The sequence below is a fragment of the Emydura macquarii genome, unplaced genomic scaffold (genome assembly GCF_026122565.2).
Source record: "Emydura macquarii macquarii isolate MOO-44397 ecotype Brisbane River unplaced genomic scaffold, CSIRO-AGI_Emac_v2 contig_864, whole genome shotgun sequence".
Taxonomy (NCBI): domain Eukaryota; kingdom Metazoa; phylum Chordata; order Testudines; family Chelidae; genus Emydura; species Emydura macquarii.
The window spans coordinates 167,774-187,795 of record NW_027131001.1 but is presented as its reverse complement, the minus strand read 5'-3'; the positions used below and the strand labels follow the sequence as shown (position 1 = coordinate 187,795).

The following is a 20,022-nucleotide window of genomic DNA, read 5'->3' as shown; positions in this document are numbered from 1 at the left end:
TGCCCCGGTGCCGGCACGGCCGGGCTGAGTGTGCCGAGCTGCCGGCCGGACCGGCGTGTTTGCGCTGCTGCCGGTGCCCGGCCCAGCCACAGCCCAGGAGCCCCCGAGACCTCCACGTACCCCGGGCCCGGCCCCCCGGCTCCCAGCTGCCCCTGCTCGAACGCCCCCCCCCCTTCGGTGCTAGGTCGCTCCCAGGGGCCGGGGGAGGGATCCCAGCCCGAGGGCGGCCGGCTCGGAGTTAGCCCGGCCCCGGGGAGGGGGAACCGGAGCTGTCTAGTCCCCGCCCCGCCCGCCCCGCGGCTCAGAGCCCGGCCGCTGGCACAAACGCTCCCGAGAGAACCCAGGCGTCCGGCCGGCCCCGCGCCGGGCTCTGTGCAAGGCACCGCAGCAGCGACCCCCGGGCGGGGAAGGGCCATGGGGCGCCTGCCCGGGAGCTGGGACCCCCCCGCGTGGGGCGGCCCCGGGGTGGGGCTGCTGCTGGCAGGTGAGAGCCGGGCGGGGCGGGGGGGGGGGTCGGCAGCTGTGGGGCAGAGAGCGGGGTCACCCTCGGGGGTGTTAGCCCCAGGGAGGGTCCCCTGCACCGCTCAATGAGCCTGCCCCGCCCCCAGGGGTGCCCCGTCCGCCTGGCCCCCGTCTCCACGGAGCCATCGGCAGCACCTGCCCCCTCCCCGCGACGGGGCAGCGACAGGCAGAGCTGGGCCCCGAGACCCGCACCCGGCACGGACGCGCCCAGACCCGCTGCACGCACCTGCTGGGCTCCCTTGGAGGACGATGCTGTCGCCATCGCGGCGTCGCTGCCTCCGTGTCCCCGGCGCAGACCCAGCCTGGGGGTCCCGTTCCCAGGGGCCGGGCAGGTCCCCCCAGTCGGTGCCGAGCTCTGGGAGGCCGGGTCTGGACCAGCCCAGCTCTGCCCCGTGCCCCACGGCTGGTGGGTCTCCCCTGGCAGGGCGGTCGCTGGTCGTGTCCACCCAGACCCACTGACCCCCCAGGCTCCGGCCTCTGCTTCCCCCGCAGCCTCCGTCCTGAGCTCCTGCCTCCAGCCGGCGCCGGCCCAGACCATCCTCATCACCCCGCAGAGCCCCGCGGTGGGCGGGGACGTCAGCCTGGCCCCGCAGCCGCCTGCACAGAACTTGTTGCTCTGCAAGTGGTTCCGATCCGCGATCATAACTGATGAGAACAGACGGATTTTCACTTACAACCCAACCACCCCCCCACAGATCAACGGCCCGGCCCACACGGGACGGGAGACAGCGGGGCCCGGCTGCGCCCTGAACATCGCGGGGTTAACGCTCAGCGACACCGGGAACTACACGGTGCAGGTGGATCTGAACGATGGTTCTTCCCCCCTCATCACAGTGGGTCTGCGCGTCTACGGTAAGTGTCACCCCCGGGAGCTGCGCTGACCCTGGGCCAGCCCCCCCCCCCATCTCTGCCTCAGCGATGGGGCTCTGGGCGTCTCCCCTGGGGGATGAGCCCACCTAGGACAGGGGGGAACCTGCCCCCAAACACAGACACTGCCCAGTACGGGGTGTCCTGGGACCCCTGGCTCCCTGGGAGATGGTGCCCCCCAGAGATGTGGGGCTCTGCCCCCCCATCCTGCCACTGCCCCTCCTGGCCCCGGCTCTCCCTGGCAGTGCCAGCTGTGCCAGCGGGTTGGGTTGAGCCACTCTGGGTGTGGGGGGATCCCTGGGCTTCCCAGCACCCACCAGAACCTGCCGTTCCCGCCGATGCCCATTCAGGGGCCCTGGGTGAAATGAATTTGCTGGGTCTCAGCTCAGTTCCTGGCCCCTGAGTGCGACCCAGCCCCTCACTAGCAGCCGCAGCAAAGCGCCCAGGGCTGGGCCGGAGACCCTGAGATTCCCTGGGGCTGGGGGCACACGCTGGGGAGGGGCTGAGTGTGATGTGGGGGGAGCTCCCCCTCCTGCTCCCTGCATCGACCCCACTCTGGGCTCACAGGAGTCAGGCTGTGGGGCGCAGTTCCCCCCACGCTTCCCGGTGCCCCCAGTGTCCCTGGTGCCCCCCACTCCATCCTGGTGTCTCAGTGACCCCCACCCCAGCGCCCCCTTCCCCTGTAGCCTCACCAGGCCCCCTTGGTGCCTCCCCCCATCCTGGCATCTCTGCCCCCTCTCCCTGCCCTGCCATCCCGAGTGAGATTAACCTGCCTGGGGAGGCGTCTCCATGGCAGGGCTGGGTCATGCTGCCCCCAGGGAGCTGGCACTGGCGGCTCTGCCTGGGGAGGGACGGGCTGCGCGGGGGGAGGGGTTGGCACTGGCTCCGCTCCTGGAGCTCTGGGGCGCAGCCCCTGACACTGGGAGAGGGAAACGTCTGGTGTTGGGGGGCAGTGGGGGAGGGAGAAGAAGGGTCCATGTTGGGGGGGAGGGAGGAGGCCGTGGGGGGATGTCTGAGCCGGGGTTGAGCCACAGCCCCTCCCCCCTCGTGTGCTGTCCGTGCGTCTGTGATGTGCTAGGGGATGCTGGGATATGGGGCGGGGGGGCAGATTCTCCCTCTCTGGGACGCTCCCCCAGCTCCATTCCTGTGTCCAAGCCTGCAGTCAGGATCGGGACCACCGAGGTGGAGATCACGGTTCTGTATTTGGCTGCGAGGTCCCCCCCGCCCCACAGACTCTGGGCCCCCCAGGTCTCTGTCGGCCGCTGTCCCCTCTGCAGGGGGGGGGGGCAGTTTCTCTCTAGCACACCCTGCCCCACCCCACCCCAGTGTCCATCTTGCAGTGTGATCGGTGCAAAGACCCTCGCACGCCCTAGTGCTGCTCCCCGGTCCCCAGTGGGGTGCGGTTGGGATCAGGAGATAGACGGGGGCTGTGGGGCAGGGATCTGGGGGTGGAGCTCCCCCTGGTGGCTGGGATGATATAGCCCTGCTTTGATGGAGCCGGGCCTGTCGCTGCTGGGAAGCCAGGGGCTGGGATCAGTTTGTGTCTCGACTTCCAGGGGCGCGTGGGGCTGTTTGTATTTTCTCCCCCCGGGTAACTGGGGGCCAAGGGAGCCCCGCTGCTGGGGCTGACGGGGACCCTGGGAGCTCGGTGGGGGCCAGGCTGCCCCATCCCTGACTCAGCCCATGGGGCCCGGGCCCGGGGCAGTGGTCACAGAAGGAAGTTGAGTCTCTGCACCCGGCCCAGCCGCCTTTGGGGGGCAAAGGGGGTGAGGCTCTCGCACGTCCCCGTGCGGATCACGAGATGGTGCGAGGGTGGCTGGACTCCTTGTGCCGGCTGCCGGAGGGGGGAGGGCCCTGCCCCAGCTAGCCCCCCCACGTGTGCTCCATCTGCTCTGTGAGTATCCCCGGCTGCACCTCCGCCTCCCGCTCCCTGCTCTGTCGGGTCCCTCACCGGGGCCTCTGGGCTCCAGCCTCCTCCGGCCGGGTCTGCTTTCTTCTGTGTGACCCCGGCCATCTCTCCGCGCCGCCTGCCTGGGGGGAACCGCTCTGCGCCCTCTGCCCCTCGACTGCCCCCTTCTTATCTCTGCCCATCCATCGCCCCTGGGCCCTGCCTGGCTGGGAACCTGCCGAGAAACTGGGGCTTCATCTTCTTGTGCTGTGGGAGCCCGGACTCCTGGGTTCAATTCCCAGCTCTGCTGCTGGCTCCCTGGGTGCCCTGGGCCAGTCCCTGCCCCTCTCCTAGCCCGGTTCCCAGGTAACATGGAGGCTGATCCTGCCTTCGGCTGTTTGCACTGGGAGCTGTTCTGGGCAGGGACCATCTCAGCGTGTCTGTGCAGCGCCTGGCGCGACGGGCCCGGCTCTGATCGGGGTCTGTGCTGTGCAATAGGGCAAATCCACCCTGGTGTAGGGCAGCTCGACCCCTGGCTCTAGCGTCTGCCCCAGGGCGGTTGCCAGGCCCAGGCCATGCAGCCCAGCCGGGCACCCAATCCATGGGCAGCCCCTCCCTGCCCCCAGAGCCCCCAGCCCCCCCTGGCCCCGTAGCACAGAGCCTGCAGCTGGGCCGGGGCTTGGACGCTGCGAACACCTGTTCTCCTCGGAGCGGCTGGCCCGATGCAGGGGGGGCCTGACAGGCAGAGTCTGGGCTGGGATCCCGGGGGGGGGGGGGGACGGGAAGAGCTGGGGGAGCTTCCTGCAGGGGGGGCGGTCCTTGCCCAGCAGCAGAGACGCACCAGCTGTGCAGGGTGTTTGCCCCCCTCCTCCTTCCTCTCCATTTGACCTGGTGGAGGTGGGGGAATTCCTGGTAGCACCGGGGGAAGGGCGGCTGGCCAGTTCCCCTGCTCCCAGCTGGCATTTCCTGCCATAGCGTCACCCTGGGGTGGGGGTGGGGGGCAGCTGGGTCCTCGGTGCCTGGCTAGACCCACCCTGGGGCCAGGCTGTGACAGGGAGAGGCCCCCAGTGAGACACCCTATGGGGGGTGGCACTGCCAGCCCACAGCGTCTCTAAGCCCCCCTCAGATCACCCCAGGGAACCATCTCCTCCCTGTCCCGTGCCCCCCACCCTGGTACCCAGGAGCTGTGAGCCCCTCCCTCTGTGAGCCCCGGTATCGCCTCCCCAGCGGGCCCAGGCCCGGGAAACTCTGGAGATTTGGTCTCCCCGTGGATAGGAAAGTCCCTGGAGAAGCAGGCGAGGGGTTAATGGGTAACTTCCTGGGGGAAGCAGGAGCTCAGGGCAGCTGCTGCCTCCTGGGCGGAGAATCTCTGCCCGGCAGTGCCCCTGGTGGGTGGAGGGGCCTGGAGAGCCGGGCAGGGCAGCGGGTGGCTTATAACCCCTAGAACAGCTCCTGCGGCCGCTCTTTGCACCCTGCGTGTGCCTGTTCCCCTGAGCCCGTCTGCTAATCACCCCTCCCCGCACACGCCATTTGCCAGGAACCTGCAGACAAAGCGGATCTGGTTTGGCGGTAACAGGCAGGCTGTGACCGGTCAGTAAATCATTAACAGACTCTGCGTTTGAGCCGGCAGGGGCCATTCCACCGTCTAGTCTGGCTTCCTGCACAGGTCAGGCCAGAGACTCCCCAGTTACCCCGGGGCCGACCCCGGAACTTGCACTGGGGGAAGCATCTTCCAGAGAGGCCCCAGCCTGGATCCGCGCTGGAGAGTCCAGCCCAGCCCTCGGGAGCTCAGCCCAGTGGCCAGTGGCCCTCGCTGGGACCAGTGTGGGCCTTTCCCAGCTGGGCCGTGTCTGCCTTCGACATCCAGCCGTCCCGTGTCTGGCCTTTGTGCGCTAGACGGGAGCTCTCCCGCGCCTGGTGTGTTCTCCGCACGCAGGCGCTGCTGCGCTGTTCTCAGCCACCCCCGGCTCTGACACGCCGCACACGTCCAGCTCTGCCGGTCGCTCCTGCAAGGCATTTCCTGCAGCCCTTCTGTGGCCCTTCTCTGCCCCCGGATTTAATGCCCAGGAATCAGTCGTCACAGAGAGTCCCACAGCTCAGCCGGGGGCTTCTCAGCACCTGCCCCAGCTTCTAGCGACGGGCCTGGAACATCCTCACACCCGCTCCTGTGTCTGATCCGCCCTTGAGCAGCTCCCGGCTCAGCCTGGCTCAGCCATTGACCCCGGATCTTCCTGCAGAGCGGAGCTGGGCTGTGCACACCGGTCCCTTTCCGGCTGGGTCCTGCAGGAGGCCGGGTCCCGGCACCCCAGGGCAGCCCTGTCCTCTGACGCCAGCTCTGGCTATTTGGCACCGGATGCGTGGGGCTCTCCCTGCCCTGTCGAGGTGCGTGACCGGCTCGTGTTTGCTCCACACGGGCCTGACCCCCGTGATCAGCCCGGCCCAGCAGCTCTACGCTGCCGGCTCTGACCTGAGCCTGTCCCGTGTCGCGGACGCTGACCGGGCCGCGCGGGGCGCGTGGTGTCACGGTGGGATGCAGACCCAGGCAGAGGGGTCGTCGTCCGCGCTCCTGCTCCTCCGTCCCTGTGACCCACTCGGGCGCGTAGACCTGCAGAGCCCACAACGGCTCACGCACAGCGACTGCGGCGCCAGCCTGGAGAGCCTGGGGCTGGGTGAGCAGCCGGGCACCGCGCCCCACGCCCGCCTCTGTCTTGGCACGTGTAGCACTGTGGCTCCATCAGTCTGTCCAGCTGGTGCCCCAGCTGCCCTGCGTCTGTCCTGTCTGCAGCCGGGCTCCTGCCTGCCTGGGACGTCCCCTGTCACCCCTGCCCTCACCCAAGGCTCAGCGTCGTTCCTGCCCCCTGGGTGCCCCCTGTCCCTGCAGCCAGGGCTCTGGGGCTGGGCTGGATTCTCCGCTCAGGCTCTGTTCTCCGGGGGACGCTCCCGTCTGTCCCCAGTCTGGACCCAGCGCTGCTCTGCCGCCTGCCACTCTGGTACAGTCCTTGCTGTCTCTCCTGAAGCCGGATCCGAGGCTGGGCTGGTGCTGGGTGAGGAATGACCCCGTCACTCTGCACGGCAGAGCCTGCGCCTTGGCACCCAGCACCCGTCTGCCACCCGCCGGCTCTGGGCGTCTCTGTCCTGCCCCCCTTTGCCCCTCGGCCCTCAGGGGACGTCACCTGCGTCCCACGTCTGGAGCTGACACCCCCGTCACTCGCTGCACCCATATCGCCCCCCACGCAGGGTGTGCCCGGCTCTGCTTGGCTCTGCCCAGCGCCTGCTCTGCCCTTCTGGGCAGTCCTGGATTCACCCCAGGGCGTCTGTGCCTCGTGGTGTGTTCCTGCACATCCTGCGCCCTGCCCTCCCCGCCCACGCCCTGTCCCCGCAGCAGGATGGGGTCAGCCTGGCGCTCACTGCCCAATGGGGGCCAGGCTGGCACTCCCGGGGCAGGAGCGAGTTACCCCATCCCGGGACATGCACCCCTTGGCTGCCCCCCGCCCCTCGGATAACTGCCCCCCCTTTCTGTCCCGCAGGGGGTTGTCTGGGGTCACCATCACCCCCCACCTTGATCCCCATCGAGACCGAAGCCGTGACCCTGAGCTGTGAGGCCGGGGGCAGCCCGGTTCCCTACAGCTGGCTGCAGGGCAGTGAGAGGCCGGAGGCCGCGTCTCTCTGAGCCGTGACAGCCAGACCCTGACACTGGGTCCTGGCAGCAGGAACCACATGTCTCCAAACCACCCTCGCCACCCCAATCCCCCCATCAATGGGCTTGATGAAGTGGGGGATGAAGTCTGGATCAGACACTGCATCGCCTGTCACTGACTACACTGATCCCTTCCCTGCCCGGGGCAGTCTGCCCTGCTACTTCACTGTCTGCAGCCACATCCCTCCGCGCTCGGGGCCTGTCCAGCTTCCTGATCGTCTCCTGTCACTCACTGACCGACCCAGCGGCTCACAGACCTGGGAACCGGATCCAAACGAGCAGGAGATTGGCATTTAAATCAGCCTTTAAATCCAGCCCCTAGTCGGGGCCACAGCTTCACTGTCTGGACCCAGGGTCTTGAGCTGCGATTTCCACCTTTTCATTCCAGTCACGTGGGCCGGAAACTTGTTCTTTATTCAATGCAAGTGAAGATTCTCCTGAAACTCACAGGACTCCAGGAGCAGATGATTTAAAAGAGGTCACCCAGCATGGTAGGAGTGCGCCGACGCCTCCTATCTGCGACCCCTCGATCCTTGTCTGCAGTGATCTGTGGTGGCCCTGATCCCAGGCAGACGGAGGGGCAGGACACTCGGTAACGCTCTCTCTGTTCCCTGCACTGAAATACTGCCCAGCCCCCGGTGACACCCCACCAAACACTGGTACCTGAGAACGGGACCTTCACCCTCACGTGTAGCAGCTCCCCCAGCGCCAACACCTGCTCTGGCTCCAGGACGGGTCAGAACTTGTGTCCAGTGACTGGAGCTGTCCCCAGGGAACCGGCTCTCACGGTGCTGGGTGTCACCCGGGGTGATGCTGGCGCCTACCAGTGCGAGGTCAGGAACCTCGTCAGCACCGGGCGCAGCGAGCCCAGCACCGTGTGAGTCCCCCGGCCTGCTGCCCCCGGCACTGCCAGCATGGCCCAGCCCCGAGATGCAGCCACGTCTAGGGTGGGGCACGGCACCTGTTTATTGCCAGCACCCTCTCTACCCCTAATCCCATCCCTCTCTGTGTGGATGGGCCTGACTCAGCCAGCACAAACCCTCCAGGACCCATCGCCCTGCCCCTCGGGTCCCCTCTGACCCTGACGTGTGTCGCCGACTCTGTCCCAGCCCCGGGAGCAGCTGGACCTTTAACCCCACAGCCTGGGACCAGCTGGGCACATGTGAGTGCCAGGCTCACACCCTGTCACCAGCCTCACTGCTAGTGCGAAGACTGAGGTGCTGGGTGAGCAGCCGGGCACGCGCCCCACGCCTGCCCCCATCTCAGGCACTCCTCACTGGGGGCTCTGTCTTTGTGTGTCCAGCCGGTGCCCAGGCTGCTCTGGATTTCTCCTGTCTCCAGCCAGGCTCCCTGTCTGTGTGGGACGTCCCCTGTCGCCCGTCACTCTGTGCACCCAGCCTACGGGTCGGCGCCGTTCCTGCCCCCTGGTCTCTCCCTGTCTCTGCAACCAGGTCTGGGATCGTCGGGTTTGTTCTGGATTCACCCCTCAGGCTCTGTTCTCCAGGGGATGCCCCCACCTGTCTCCAGCCCGGGTCAGACACCGGCTGTCCCCTGCCACTGCCTGCACCAATTCCACTCCCCGTGCCAGGGGCTCTGCTATTTCACTGTCTGCAGCCACATCCCTCCGCGCTCGGGGCCTGCCCAGCTTCCTGACTGTCTCCTGTCACTCACTGACCCACCCAGCAGCAGCACAGCCCCAGACCTCAGAACTGGACCAACCCAGCATCAGATCTGCTGTAAATCACACGAGTTACACCGAGCGCCTGGCCGGGCCATGTCTTCGCTGTCTGGACCCAGCGCTTGGCTGGATGCAATTTGCCCCGTTTCCCCCATGTCAGCGTCCTCCATTCCCAGGCCAGGTGTTCTGTGCTCCCCTGTGCCCCCGGCCAGGGTCCCGCACTGCATTGCTCATGTCAGCTGAGCGCTGGGGGTTCCCAGTGTTTGTATCCACACACACACACACACACCCCCGTGCAATGGGATCCTGGCCCCTGCGGCTGTTGGCAGGGATGGGTCGGGGTCAGGGCGATCCCCGGGCGAGAGCTGCATGGGCAGGCGTAGCCCACGTCAGCGCTGCAGGACTCGTGCTGCAAATGGGCGCCTGCCGCGTGCCCAGGCAGCCGGAGGTGCCGTGTCTCTGCCGGGTACCAGGGACTTTGTCCTGTTGCTGCACCCGCGGCCGGGCAGCCCTGGGGGGAGGGGAGCTGCGTCTGCCCAGCTGCTTCCTCCTTCGCTCTCTTCCTCGTGCTGATATTTGCCGTTTCGTTCCTTGGGCGAGTATCTGCAGCTCAGCTCTGCCCTGGCATCGCAGCCGCCCCACCCCCGGCACCGCCAGCTCCCAGCTGGGGAGGGTGTCACGGAGCCACCGGCCCTGTGCTGCGCCCCCAGCTCCGGGACAGCCCCTCGGGGACCCTTCGATGTGCCGACCCCAGGGGTCCCCTTGTCCCGCTGTCTGGCCCGGCTCACAGCTGTGAGTGCCAGTCTCAGGTCAGACTGTCAGAAAACAGGGCACAGGACGCGCTGCTGGTTTGGTCTGTCACTAGATTTCACCCAGCCAGGAACCGATGCGACGCCTGGATCACTGCGCCCGGCTTACGGAGGAGCCGCAGACACGCCCCTCGGCTCTGCAGCCAGTCTCAGGTAACACACGGTACAGGGCAGCCAGCGTTTGTCAGTCCAAACGGCAGCAGCGATGGCCCAGCTGCTAGTTTCCCATAAGTCTCCCAGTGTTGCCCAAAATGGTTGTGGGGCCTCTGTCCTTTCGCTCAGAATCCCCGGTCAGAATCCATCCGTGCAGAGACGCAGGGTCATTCCCTCAACCCGGGTGTGTAGATCTGTTCCCAGCAGAGGAGCTGACAGGCAGCGTCACCCCTGGCTGGGCTGAGTAGCCAACGCAGATGGGCTGGGAATTTCCTTTGTGGCTTCCCGGCCCTTGCTTTGAAGTTCCCCTGCTGCTCCCTCCACAGCTCTGAGGGCCAGTCCCGGGTGATGGGCAAAGGTCCTGTAAATACAACGTGAGCGTCACAAACATCCTGCACTGGGGCTCAGGCACGTTTACACACCCGTCAGTTCACACCTGGACGCTCACACACCTGTCGAGCTGGGAGGCGTGCGCAGCACATTTCATTAGGGTGTGTGTGACCCGTCTGTGCCCAGGGCAGCCACCTGAAAATGCCAAGGCCAGGGCAGGCTGCAAACGGAGAGCAGATTCTCCCAGCACTGGTGGGTGACACTGAAGTCAGACTTCCCAACCAGCCACAAACTGCACTTCTGATTCCCCACAGAAGCCAGTCCACAAATACACACAGCCCCTTTACTGCATTTCAGCTCCAGGCTCCCAAATCAGCACTAGGGCCAGTAAAGAGAGCAGTTATTTAACTCTCTGCTCTTTACTACAAAGGTTCCCTCTGACCCCTAGAGGTCAGCCACAGCACCAGAGCAATGTAAGTTTGGATCTTACCCACAATCCCACGCTGCAGCCAATCCTCTAGTAACTAAACTAAAGGTTTATTGTAAAAAGAAAGAAATAAACCATGAGAGAAATGTTAACGGATTAGAGCAATCAGATACACACAAATGATTAAAAGTCCATGTACATCAGGTTCTAGAAGAATTGTGGAGTTGCAGCTTGTACAGTCTCCTCTGGTGTGCACCCAACACCTGGCTGGTCTCAGTCCTTTGTTACACAGCTTCAGTTGCAGATGACTTGATCCAGAGGTACGTAGGTGACTGAAGCTCAGGATAGAAATCAAAATAGTTTCTGTGGTTTGATCTTATAAACCCTCTGTCCCTGGCCGTGCGGCTTGTGGGAAGTTACAAGAACTAAAATGGAGTCCAGAGTCACATGGGCCAATCCTGGTAACTCTTCAGGGACTTTTCATGTTCTGTATTTGAATTACCCGCTGGTGGAATTCTCGCCGCCTCGTAGTCTGCGCCGAGAAATATCCCAAGGAACGGTATTTCGGCGGCAGATCACGGCGTGTTCCCATCCGCCACAAAATCTAGAAGCTCCTTCTTTTTCGGTGGCAGATCGCTCTCTCTTCCGACCACCGAAAAGTCACGCGCCCTCCAATCTCTTGGCAGCAGCTCTACCCTCCAGCGAGATGGCGCCGCGGGACACATTGAAAAGGTTCGCGAGCCGGATGTTTGATACCCCTACATTAGAGTGTGCGTGGGCACACCCAGCACACCCCGTGTGCACGCCTATGGATCTGGGAACAGTTCAGCACAGGGTGTACCTAACGCAGACCAGCGAGTTACAGACCAGGGGAGATAATCCACACCGAGGAGTGCACGGTGTGAACGCCCCATGAGCTGTGCCGCTCCTGCCACCCTCGCACCCACTGACCTGCCTGCGGCTCTAGCCCGAGCTGCTGCGTCTGCTTAGCCAGCGCCACACCCTCGTCCCGAGATGGAGCAGGGACGCCGGGCAGCGTTGGCACAGCAGTCGGGTGTGTCGGTCCCCGGCCGCGGCCTGGAGAGCCCAGCGCTCTGTGCGGAGATGGGGAGGCCAGCACCCACCGCCTCTCGGGGCAGGGATCCTCCGCCGGCAGGAGAAGCTCTCCCCTCGGACAGGAGGCGTCTGCACGGAGCCTGCAGCGGTTAGTGTAGACAAGCCCCAGCCAGCTCCCGGGCGAGTCGCCCCCACCTGTCTGCAGTGCGGGTCAGACCCCGGCTGTCCTGTCACTGCCCGCACCAATCCCCTCCCCGTGCGGGCTCTGCTACTTCACTGTCTGCAGCCACGTCCCTCTGCGCTCGGAGCTGTGCAGGGCCCAGCCCCACCCCGTGGCCTCTGTCCTGCAGGGGCTGCTCCAGCCACGCCACAGCTGGGCCAGACGCTGCCTGTCGGCTTCCAAACGACACCCGACCCCTGTGATCAGCGCGTCCTGCGCCTGCTCTCTGCCCGTCTCGCCCTCCCGGCTCTGTTCTGCCTGCGCTGCACCCGCCCCATGGCCTCTGTCCTCGGTGGGGCCCCCATCGAGCCCCACTGCAGCTCCCACAGCGACTCCCTGCCCCGCTCGCCTGGTGCCTCGGGCTGGTTCCCTCCTGGCCGGGCTAGTGGCCATGGCACTGCTGGGGTGGGGGGGTCTGTGCCGGCATCGGCCTCCGGGATGGCTCCAGGCCCCGGCCCCAGCCCCACCCCGGGTCCGTGTCCCCGCCTGAGACTCGGGGCCCGGCTGGCGCTGTCTGTCTGAGCCGCTGTTTCCTCCTTCGCTCTGTTGATTCTCTCTTGGGATTTACCGGTCCCCCCCCCCCCCCAGCCCTCTGAGCCCCAGCAAGGGGCGCTGCCGAGCACATCAGCCAGCAGGGTGGGGGGAGCTCGGGGTGCACAGGGTGACGGGGGCCCTGAGGGAACAGACTGGGGGGACGATCCTGCCCCAGTGAGGGGGGTACAGACTGGCAGGGTGTCCTTGGACCTGCCGCTGGGCTCCGGACGCCCCCTCCCCCGTCAGACTCTCGTGGGACGTTGGCAGACCCAGGGTGTCTGGGGCTGTGGGGCCCTTGTTGAGCTCTGGGGCTGGGCAGGAATGGGGGACGGAGCTAGGCCAGCGTGTGACCCCACCCCATTGGGTCGCCCCAATCTCCCTGGGTCAGGGAGAGCGGCTCTGGCAGGCTGCCCGTGGTGCCACCCCCGCCCCACGGCCCGGTTCTGGGACGGCAGCTCCGTCGGGTCGGGGAGGGGGGCAAGGACCCAGCACAGGGCCGTGTCCACGGGGCAATGCCGGTAGCACCAAGCGCCTTGTGGGGTCGTGACCCTCCTGTCAGCCACAAACCATCATGGGCTCAGCTTGAGAATCCTGCTGTGGGTGCAGAGCCGGCGCCTCGTCTCCCTTCGAACCACAGCCGAGAGTGTCCCAAATATCACGGGACTCCGGGAGCCAGAGTCTCGGGGAGGCGCCAATAATTGTGACTCGACGCCGCGGAGAGGGACCTTCTGCCGGAGCCTGGAAGGCGACACCCGTCTCCGCAGCTCTGAGGTGCAAAGGGCGAAGGACCCTTCCCACAGCACTGCAGGAGACTGGGCTGGGACCTTCCCACAATGCCGTGGGACGGCAACGCTGGGACTCTTCCCACAATCCCACAAGGGGGCGACACTGGGACTCTTCTCCCAGCCCGGATGGACAGAGGGGCAGGACACACGGTAACGCTCTCTCCGTTCCCTGCACAGAAATGCTGCCCCAGCCCACGGTGACGCCCAACCAAACCCAGGTGCTGGAGAACGGGACCTTCACCCTGACGTGTAACAGCTCCCCCGGCGCCGACACCCTTCTCTGGCTCCAGGACGGGTCGGACCTCGTGACTGATCAGCGGCTGGAGCTGTCCCCCGACAACCGGACCCTCACGGTGCTGAACGTCAGCCGGGGCGACGCTGGCGCCTACCAGTGCGAGGTCAGGAACCCCGTCAGCACCAACCGCAGCGAGCCCAGCACCGTGACGGTGGCCTGTGAGTAACAGTAGCCCCGTCCCCCGGCCGTGCTGCCCCGGCCGTGCCGGCATCACCCAGCTGTGGAGATGCAGCCACCTCTGGTGTGTTGCGCGGGGGCTATTTACATGGGGATCCCTCACTGGCGCCCTCCCTCCCCTGATGCCCTCCTTCTCTGTAGATGGGCCGGACTCTACCAGGATAGACCCGCAGGGACCCATCACCCACCCCCTGGGGTCCCCTCTGACCCTGACGTGCGTCTCTGACTCTGTCCCGCCCTCGCGCTATCGCTGGTTTCACAATGGCACCGACGCTAACGAGACCCGGGGCAGCTGGACCTTTAACCCCACGAGCTGGGCTCAGCAGGGCACGTTCGCGTGCCAGGCCCACAACCCCGACACCAACCTCACTGCGCGGGCGTCTGTCGCCGTTCGGGTTGTAGGTGAGTCCCTGGGGCTGAACCCAGCGCGGCCTCCCTGTCCGGCACCAGAAAACGCCCTGCTGGGGGGCGCAAGGGGGCCGGGCTGGGGAATGGGACGGGGCCGGGCCGTGGGCTGCCAGTGACTCTCGGGGGACCCTTGGGCCATGGTGTGTCTCTGTACATGGTCCCTCCCTCTCCTGCTCAGCCCTGCTTCTCTCTAGGGCCAGCTGTGGGGGGGCCGGACTGGGGCTCGGCTGGGATCCGTCTCCCCAGGGCTGGGGGGCTCTGTTGTGGCTGTGGGGCAGTGGATCCGTCAATGTAGCGTCCAGCCCCATCGCCTCCCGAATCCCCCCGACACCAGCCAGTGAGAGCTGAGACCCCCCGCACCCAGCGCTGGGCCTGGGGCACTGGGGGGCACTGGCATCACTGGGCAGCCCCAGGAGACATCCCAGTTCCTGACCTTCAGACCCTCCTGCCACCGTATTCGGGGTCCTGATGGGCCCAAACCTGCAGGCTCGGAGAGGGCTGCGGGGAGGGGCAGCTGGGGGTCCCACCACCTGGGCCCTCACCTTGGGAGCTGAGAGGGAGCAGCATTGGGAAATGGGGGTCTGGGCGGGGGGGGTTAGGGTTAGGGGGTCATGGCTGGGCTGCCTGATCCAACCCCTCCTTCTTCCCTTCTCCTCCAGCATCTCCAACTGCAGCCCCGGGAACGTCTCTGTCAGCCGGGGCCATCGCTGGGATCGTCATCGGGTCGCTGGCCGGGGCGGGGCTGGTCGGGGGCCTGGTTTATTTCCTCTGTGAGTAACAGACCCCTCCGGGAGAGCCAGGACTCCTGGGTTCCATGCCAGGCTCTGGGAGGGGACTGGGGATCTAGTGGTTAGAGCAGGGGGCTGGGAGCCAGGACTCCTCGGTTCTCTGAGTGGGGGGAGGAGCTGGTGAGTTAGAGCAGTGGGGGCTGGGATCCGGGCCCCCAATTCCAGCATCTCTGACGATTTCCCCTCCTCCAGGTTCTGGCCGCCGGAGCAAGACCCTCCAGGGCAGCGACACGACCCCCCCATTGTATGAGAACCTGCCCCCTGCAGCGCAGGCGGGCCCAGCGGTGAGTTACAGGCACTTAGCCCCGCCCCTGCGACCCCAGCCTGGAGCCCCCTTCCCAGAGCTGTGCCAGGGCCCCTCACTCCTGACCCGCAGCCCCCGGCTAGCCCAGTCCTGGGCTCCCCCTCCCCATCCCCCAGCTCCGCTGGGCCCCTCACTCCCGACCCCAGCCCTCTCCTTTCCCACTCTCTGCTGGGGGCACCAACGTCCCAGTCTCCCAGGGCGCGTCAGCTCCCGGCCCCCCGGGCTGCGCTGGGGGGTCTCTCGGGAGCGTGTTAATGACCCACCTGCCTCATTCTCTGCCCCAGGCCCAGCCTGGGAGCCCCCCCGACACCAGCCCCACGTACCAGGTAAGGGACGATCTCGGGGGCTCCCAACTCGGGGTGGGGGGGGCGGAGCTGCCCCCAGTACAGGCCCCGTGGCTGAGAACGGGGCTGGTTATCACATCCCGCAGTTGGGGGGGGGGGGGCAGAATCCGGCGGAGGGTCCCCCCCCCGTGAAAGGCTGGGAGCCCCGAGGCTGGTGAAAACCTCTAGGGGTGCCCAGCTGCAGATGGGGCAGGGATGGACCCAGGGGGGGGGGGGCGGGGTTTGTCAAGGCCTGGTGGGAGCTGTCCGGGCCCGGTGGCGGGGTGGGTCCCCCCGGGTGGGGGCGTCTCTGGCTCACGCCTCCCCATTTCCCCCAGACGCTGCAGCCCGGACAGCGGGACGTGTACGAGCAGCTGAGGAGATGATGCCCCCCCAGTGCCCTGGTGCATGCTGGGATGACCCCTGTATCGGGGGGGGGGGGTCTCTGCTGGGGCGAAGGGTCAGACCCACCTGCCCTGTCACAGCCGCTTTGCCAAGTTCACTAAAAGCCCCTCCCCCCGATTGGCTCGGTGTTTCCGGGGTCTACGGGGGAGGGGGGGTCGTGGTGTCTATTTGGGGCCCTTTGAGCCAAGGCTCCCTAGATCCAGCCCCCCAAATATCCAGCCCCCCTTGTGCTATTTGCTGTGGGGAGAGACACCGGGATCCCGCGGGGGGAGGGGCCGTGACCCCCCCGAGGTCTCCCCACAGGTGGCTCCTGGCTGAACCCAGAGCGGCTGCAGCGTGCGCCCAGGAGGCAGCGCAGCCGGGCCGTGTGCCCGACCTGGGGGGCAGCGCAGCCGCGGGGCCTCGGGACGCAGGAGATGGGGCGAGCCGGGATCTCCTGCATTCAGAGCCAGCCGGGCCGGGCGGGAGCAGCTCGTTAGCGTGAGAACCGTGTCCCCCGGCCCAGCCAGCCCCGAACTCAGAGCAAAGCGCAGCGGCCCCAGGAGCCCAGCCTGCCCCAGGCAGAGAATGGAGGGACCCAGGGGCACCAGTGGCCCAGGCCCTGCGATGGCCGGGGGATGCGTAAGTGAGAGACACCAGATAACCCTGCCCGTGACCTGCGCCCCACCCTGGAGGGAGGGAAAATCCCCCACGGTCCCAGCCAGTCTGACGGGGGGAAGGATTCCCCCCCATACGTGGCGACCAGCTAGACCTGGGCATGTGAACAGGAACCAGCCAGCCTGGCGCTTGTGAGGAAGGAGACAGAAACACCTCCCAGAATACACTGTGTGTGTGTGTGTACGTGTGTTGTCTGTGTGCAGCGTATTGCTGTGCACGTGTGTGTCTAGCGTCTCTGTGCCGTGTCAGGGTGTGGGTCTCTGGCACCCCAGCTCCGGCTGCTCCCCCACACCCATGTCTCCCCTGCCAAGAGAATCCCACGCCTGGCGGGGTTTGCCCCATTGCGGGTCTCTGCAGTGGGACCCGCCTAGATCCGAGCTGGGGGGTCTTTGCTGGGACCTGGAGCCACAGGCAGGGCAGCCCCACGGGGCCTCCTGGCTCCCCCACCTCCACCCGCACCCACCCACGTCCCCTTCAGCTGCTAGGGAAGGGGGAGGAACAGCCGGGGGGGGGGGGAAGCAGATTCTGCCCTTCCCCTTGGGTTGGGGTAGGGGGTCGCCCAACCCCCGGGCTGGTTCTCCCTGGTGATTTGGGGGGGTCACTGTGAGGAGCTGGGGGGGCTGGTTCTGTGTGTCCCTCCCCAGCACCCGGGCCAGGGAGAGACACAAACAGCTGGGAACAGCAGGGCAGGTGTGGAGACCCCCCCCCCCAGTGTGTGGGGCGCTGGGGGGTGCATGACTGTAACCAGCCTGGGGATGGGGGGAGGGTTGGAGGGGGATCACAGACACCCCCACCTCTGTCCCAGCCCTGGACTCCCCCATAGCTCTGCAGGTGCCCCTCACTCCCGACCCGCAGCCCCATGGACCAGGTGAGCATCTGCCCCAGTGCTGAACCCCTCCCCGCCAGGGAATGAATCCCAGGGGAGGGGGGGAGCAGCTGCCCCACATGTGGGCCTGTGGCTGAGAGGGGCTGGTAATCACCCCGCAGAGGTGGGGGGCAGAGCGAGAGAACTGGGCTGGGCGGCCCCCCAGGGGCAGAGCCCCGAGCCCCAGGCAGGAGGGGGTGGCTCGGGGGTGGGTTATGCCGCCTGGTTCCACAAACTCCCCCACCCCCCTTGGCCGGGTGAGCCCCCAGGTGGGGCAGAGAGCTGGGGCTGAAGGTAGCTGGGCAGCCACCAGGGGGAGCCAGAGACCGAATGGGACGGTTCTGCCCCGGACTGAGCCCCCCGCCCCGCCCCTCTGGTGCCCCTCACTCCCAACCCACAGCCCCTGCTAGCCCAGCCCTGGGCTCCCCCCACATCACCCCCCCGCACACACCCGGGGGTGCCCGGCCCTGGGGCTGGGTTTGTTCCAACTCTTTGTTCCCAGCAGCTTCCAAAAGTGCCTCCCCCAGAGCCGCCCAGGAACTCAGACAGGTCGGAGCTGGCCCCGGGGCGGGGGATGGGGTGGTTGAGGGCGGGGGATGGGGCACGGGGCTTTTCCCTGGTTCAGGGCAGGGGGATCTGTAGGTTTCACCCCAGAGGGGCCATTCACGCCTCTAGCCCGGCCTGTCCCTTGCACCCGGAGCGTCACCCTCACCCCTGCGCCAGACCGAGACCCGGGGCTTGGCTAACGCCCGTCCAGAAAGGCCCCGGAGATGCTGACGCTGCCTCGTTCAGGGAGCCCAGCCGAGGCCCACCGACAGCTGGCCTGGGGGGGGCGCTGTGATGGGGGGGCGCTGTGGTCAGGGGTGCTGTGGTTGGGGGGCACTGTGTGAGTGCGGCAGGCTGTCGGTGTGGGGGTGAGTGTGGGGAGCTGTGCGCTGCAGCCCCTGGCTGGGGGGGCACAGGCAGCAGGCCAGCCTCTGGGTCCCCCCTTCCCGCGGGCAGAGTGGTCATGATCTGGGGTAGCCCTAGGCTCAGAAACGCCCCCTGTGCAGCCCGGCCTGGGTGGCTCCAGAGCTGCCGGGGCCAGGAAAGGCCAAGCGAGAGGTTCACGGCCTGGCACCTCTGCCGGCCACCGGCCGCGGCTCTCGGGCCACCAGTCAGGGCATGACTGTGCCGGGGCTGACCCGGGGCCCGTCGTTCATCAGCAGTTCAGCTGATGGGCCGAGGGGGTGAGGGGCGTCAGTTTTCGGGGCTCTTCTGTTTATAAAGCACCATGTTAATAGCCCTCAGGGTCACCAACGGGCCTCGATCCACCCCGCTCCACCCCCCGCCCCTGTGCGGACGTGCCTGGGGCCCCCCAGCCCTCAAGTGCGGCTTCCAGCCACGGCCCAGCCTGCCGGGAACGGCCGGGCCCTGGGCCAAGTTCAAACGTCCCAATGGGCCCAGCACAGCCAGTGACCCCACGCGCTGGCAGGGCGGCCGGGAATGGGGCCCGGGGCCTGTCCCCTCTGTGGAGCACCTGCCCCGATCCGGCCCCAGGGCAGGGACAGGCTGGCTCTGACCGATGGGCCCCTCTAGCGTGGCCCCCGCCTGTGACAGCCCAGAGAGCCTGGCCGGAAATGCTGCAATTGGCTGGTTTGGCAATAACGATTTGTGTGTGTGTGTGTGTGTGTGTGTGTGTGTGTGTGTGTGTGTGTCTGTGCACCCAGAGCCCAGGGCCGTGAGCTTCCCCACAGCAGTGTCCTGGCCACGCTGGTCCCCCTGTGATGCTGCATGGGGATGTTCTGGCGCAGGCGGAGGCGGTTTGGGGAGGGCCCGTCTGGGGGGTGGATGTGCCATAAATGGGGCGATTTACAGGATGAGTCAGTGCAACAACCCCCCCCGGCCTCTCCTCTATGGCGCAGGGTGAGACCTGCCCTGCGAACATCCCCTACACCAGCCCCGGGGAGGGAGGGGAAGGGCTGGGGGGTGGACGAGGGGGGGGGGGCTGGATTCTCCCACTGCTAACGATACCTCCCTGCCCAGCCCCTTTCCCCTCCCCTGCAGGCCCCACAGCAGAACCCGCCCCACAGGTTCCCATCGGCCCCCCCAAGCCAGAGACACCCAACCACTTCCCCTCCCCCTCCCTTATCACCCTGCTCCCCACTTCCTCCCCCTCCAGCCCCCACTTCCACATCCCACACCCCCTTCCTCTCCCCCGCCAGTCAGGCCAGTCTGCAATAAGGAAACAGTCCAAGGCCAGTAACCGGGCAGAGTCCCACAGGGGCGGGTGCAGCTCAGTGACGTCTGCTCCAGGGCGGCACTGCCAGGGGACCCAGGCATCCGGGCGTGGACATGCACCCCTCCCCCATTCACCTTCCCTCCATGCCCGACTCCTGGCACTGAGGGGGTGGGGGGGGGGTCACTAGGTGGCTTTTCCTCTTGGGGACCCAGGTGTCCGGGCCCTGTACAACCCCCCCCCCCCCCCAGCCCCGTCATGTGCCCCTGTAGAGCGTCCTCCCAGGCCTGGGGGCTGTGTGTGGACAGGAGTCACTACTGGGCGGGGTGCATGTGGACAGGAGTGATTGGGGGGGGTCGTGTGGGACCCCAGGCATCCGGCCCCCCTCCCAGTCTTGCATTAGCCGGGGGGAGGGGGAAGATCTGGGGTTTTCACAGCTGGAAACTTCCTCTCCCCATTGCCCATGTCTGTCTGGGGGGAGCGGCTGTCTGGCTGTCCAGTTTGCTGGGGCGTGGCTGCTCGTCACACCCCTGTGCAGCGAGTGTGAAACACGATCAGCTCGGAGCCCCCGTTTCGCACCCCTTTGCCGGGGTCAGTCGGTGGAAGGGGGTCGGGG

At 66.8% G+C, this 20,022-nt stretch overlaps 1 pseudogene; it reads left to right on the top strand.

Annotated features, from left to right (window-relative positions):
* Window positions 1-301: 301 nt before the first annotated feature.
* LOC137149860 (carcinoembryonic antigen-related cell adhesion molecule 5-like) lies at window positions 302-15,003 on the top strand (annotated as a pseudogene).
* Window positions 15,004-20,022: the final 5,019 nt, after the last annotated feature.